Consider the following 4,816-nt stretch of genomic DNA (forward strand, 5'->3'; position numbering starts at 1 on the left):
GAGTCAGATTACTTCTCTAACCAATTTAATCATGTTTAAGTAGAAGGATAAGCTGCCGAATATAAAAGATACTGGGGAGAATGGTAGCAAATTAAAGCAAAAATGGACTTGGATGTAAACTGTTTTATAGCTAAGCAAAAAATGCTTCTTTAAAAGAGATCCCAGATCAGATGAGTATGATATAGAGTATTATATCAATTTGAGATCCAAACTTGCATTTTAACATGGTATGCATTACACCTGGTAGTAAGTGTTTGCAAAATTAGACCCCTGAGGGCCTGATTCAGGAAATCACATATGTACATTATTAAATCATCCTTATTCATGAAATTAAGGGATGAAGTTAAACATATGCTTAAGTCTCATTATGTGCTTTCCTGAACAGAGATGTTTTCCTGAATTGGGGTCTTAGTTATTAATTACAGTATGTTACATTTTTCCTCATTCAGGTAATAAATACCTGAGGGGAAAAAACCCTCTGTTTTTACTCCAAGAATTGGTGAATTATTGTGCTCTACGGTTGTTGCTTTGTCCAATAGTGAAGCATCTGTCCTATTTCTAAGTTCATATTTCAGGTTTATATCATGTGTGGTACTAGCACAAACTAGGATTAATACCTGTATCCTGCTAGCATCCATTTATTTTTCTTCTATGTCTTAATTTACTTTTATTTATATTTTCTCTTTATGCATTTATACAACACCATGTCAATTCCTCTTCCAACTATTATGGGCTATGGTTCAAAAAGCACCAATGTTCCCATTTGTTTGTTTAACATATAAAATGATTCCACTAACCCTGGTTAGCTGTGTAGGTAGGTGTGATCTGGGAATGAAATTAGCTTGTGTTTACAATTCTTGTTAGTCAACATTTCCAATAACTTGAATGATGCACATAGCAGATCAAGAAGGCATTCTTTTTCTGGATGATATGAGTAGGGGGAGCATCCAATACACATGTAGGAAGGAGATGAGACAAACACACTTGGTCTCCAAATGAATAATTTTATGCCTTATATCCCTATATACTTTCTCTGTTATTTATAACTCACTATAAGCACTTAACTCCTAGAAGAAATAGCCCTTTTATTCAATCCCAATTTTCTCAGCCTAGGATTCCTTCAACTCTGTGTGATGCAGAGAGAATACTGTGAAAAAGAATGCTGTCTTGATTGAGAGATGTGAGGCTATGTAACAAAACTGAATTATTGCTAGAAAACATCAAATTCATAATAACTTGGCTGGATGGTGCAGTGTTAATGCAATAGTTGTTTTTTCCAAGCATGCTTTACACACCAGGGGAATTGTTCATTTCCTATTGTGTAAACACAGTAAAACACCTACATACCTGGCATACCTCCCAGGCTGTACTTCGGACTTAACAGGTGTTTTGCAGACCAAGGAAGAGAAACTTGCGGAGAACCTGCCTGTTTCTGGCCTTGTCTATGCTACAGGGGAAATTGGATCTAAGCTACACAATTTGAGTTATGTAAATACCATAACTCAAATCGACATAGCTTAGATCTACTTACCGCGGAGTCCACACTACGCGATGTCAATGGGGGATGTTCTTCCATTGACTCCCCCTACTCTGTACTTCACCAGATTGAGAAGGAGTCAGGAGAGCGATGTGCGGTCGATGCATCCATCGCCGCTTGTCAGTCCCCTGGTAAGTATAGACAAGCCCTTAGCCAGCTCCAAAGGAGTTTAAAACGGTTGCTCCATTTATATGTCTGGCACAAATGAGGCATGGCTGCCTTTTTCTGCTAATGCACTATCCTGAGAACACTCCACCCAAATAGAAGCTTTCACAGAGCCATTACAGAGAAGATGCAAGTAACTGGTCATTGGTGAATTACAAGCTAACTAAAGGGAAACTGTCAACTTCACAAAATCACAACTTTCTGGAAATTGTGTATCAACTGCTGTTACAAGTAATATTTTATACTGTGGTAACTGAAAACAATGAGAAGAATATTATACTTGTTTCTGTTTACTTTGTGCAATTGATAGTACTTTTTATACACTCTGCTCGCTGCTTCCTCTGTACAACTAATCAGTTATGCCCTGATCCTGCAAACACTTAAACATATGCCTAACTTTGTGTATGAGTAGTCCTGTTGATTTCAGTGGCACTATTTGTACTAAGGGTAGAAGAGTGAGTAAGCTTTTAGATTGCAGGAAAAAGGTAAAAATACTTCAATGGTGACCATCATACATAAAATTCTGCATGCTATAATTTTTGAAGTCATCCTGTTATGGAAGACAGCAGTACACAAATACAGTACATATTAGAACATTGTGTAGCAGGCGGTGTTTATTTAGAGCTATGAACAATGGACACTTTTTTATAAATAACTTATTCGGCCTGCATAAAGATTTTGCAGCAGCTCCAGTGCTCTGTCAAGTTCTAAGGGGAAAGGGAAACTTAAAAAAATTTGAACATTTCAATAGTAGAAGTTGTAGCCATAATGCTGAGCAGGTTGTGAAACGTTATGAGACAGAATAAGATGGAGTAATTTCCAAAGATTGTTAACCCAATATCTGGTTTTTGACAACTATAATGGTGGATTGTTACGATAACTGTCATTAATTACATGGTAAAAAATTAGACTTGTTCAAGTGATTTGACATGTTCATTCCACTGAAGGTGCATGTGTGCCTCATGGACAGTTGGAGATTGTTCCTTCAGCAGTGCCCATTGGGGCAGCGGGAGTGCTCTCTGCTATCTCGGCACCACTGTATGCAGGTATAAAGGGCAGAGCTGTCCCTAACTCCCCCCAGTTCCTTCCTGCTGCCATTCACAGTTGTTGAAGCTACTATCCTTGCATGTACAAGTTCTGCCCTCTTTAGTGTAAATGGTACTTGTTCTGTTAGTTTTAGGCTAGTTTAATGTTTTTGTACATTGTTTTAGATACAAGATTATGTATAGCTTAGTACTTAGTAGCTTGGATTTTCTGGTTCCTGTTTTGGTACCGATACTGGACTTATGTCTTGTTCCCCAGACTTCATGTCCTGTCACTCATATAACAAGTCCATGCCAGTGAGTGACCCACACCCAGCAGCCTTAAATGTCTGGGGAGGTGCATGTGAGTGACAAATGTCATATTTGTGGAGGGATCAAACCTCTGCCAAAGAAAGAGAGGGCAGCCATACTGAAGTATTTACTGATGGAGTCTTCGCTCCCCCTGCCACCATCAGATCCTTCTTGTTTGGAGTAGGTACCAAGCACATCCACATCTGTTAGGTGTGCTCCTCCTGATCTGAGTTGAGAGGCAGATCTTGTTGCTAGTACTGAAGAAGAGACAGTATAAGTCTCCTAAGGACTCAGTACTGGAGTCCTCAAAATCTTCAGTGCACGCACCAAGTGGAGGCAAGGACATAGAGGTGCACTCAAAGAAGCAGCATTCAGGGACAGTCCTCAAGCCAAGAGGGTTCGTTGACTAGGATGGGCCTACTGAGACCAATCCCTGAAGTACCAAGTTGAACAATTTACAAGCTGTGTCATATGCTTCAGGTGTAGATGAAACCCGTAAAAGCTCTTGGCTATGTGGTACTGAGAGCTGCACTAATGGCAACGTGGTCACTACTTAGAATTGCAAGCCAGCAGATCAGTATGATTTTAGTCTGTGGGATAATGTCTTAAAATTTAATGACAGGCTTCTGGACAATGTAAAGCAGGAGTTCACAGCTGTGGTGGAGGAGGGTAATTCAGTTGCCAGAAGTGTAGATCACAGGGGACTCTTTGGCAAAAACTATGGTTCCACCATCACTATGCTGTGCTCTTCATTGCTGCGGTCATCAGGTCTTCCCCCAAAAGGTTCAACAAACCATCCAGGACCTCCAATTCAAAGGCTTTTTTCTCTTTTCCAAAAAGAGGCTACATGTCTTAAGGATTCTGGGGCATCCCTTAAGTCTCTGGAAATTTATATACCAGCAACAAAAAGAGAGCTGTTCCAGCTGCAGCAGTCCCAACAGTTTCCACCTTTCATGCCTCGTACTCAGGACCAGTCCAGAAAGAGGAGGATGTGATGGGTTGGATCACAGAAACCCCCTTAGGACTGCCACCTGATGTGCTTTGACTACCTCTGAGTCTGTTTTCCCTGCTAGCTTTGAGCCAGACACGCTTGCCTGTTGCAAACACAGCCCCAGGTCTGAACCACGTCCCCCAACAGCTTCAGGCTTAACTGAAAACAGCTTAAGTATTCCTGTCTCTAACACTCAGATGTCCAGCTCCCAATGGGGTCCAAACCCCAAATAAATCCGTTTTACCCTGTATAAAGCTTATACAGGAAAACTCAAATTGTTCGCCCTCTATAACACTGATAGAAAGATATGCACAGCTGTTTGCGCCCTGGTATTAATACGTACTCTGGGTTAATTAAGTAAAAAGTGATTTTATTAAATACAAAAAGTAGGATTTAAGTGGTTCCAAGTAATAACAGACAGAACAAACTAAATTACCAAACAAAACAAAATAAAATAAACAAGTCTATGCCTAATACAGTAAGAAAACTGAATACAGATAAAAATCTTACCCTCAGAGATGTTTCAATAAGCTGCTATCACAGACTGGACACCTTCCTCGTCTGGGCACAATTCTTTCCCCTGGTACAGCCCTTGTTCCAGCTCAGGTGGTAGCTAGGGGATTTCTCATGACTGCAGAATGTTCTGTTCCACCCCCTCATATATCTTTGGCACAAGGAGGAAATCTTTTGGGTCTCTGGGTCCCCGCCCCTCTTTCTAAATGGAAAGCACCAGGTTTAAGATGGATTTCAGTACCATGTGACATGGTCACATGTTCTGTGAGATCCCAA

The sequence above is a fragment of the Lepidochelys olivacea genome, assembly GCF_965140295.1.
Source record: "Lepidochelys olivacea isolate rLepOli2 genome assembly, chromosome: 1".
NCBI lineage: Eukaryota > Metazoa > Chordata > Testudines > Cheloniidae > Lepidochelys > Lepidochelys olivacea.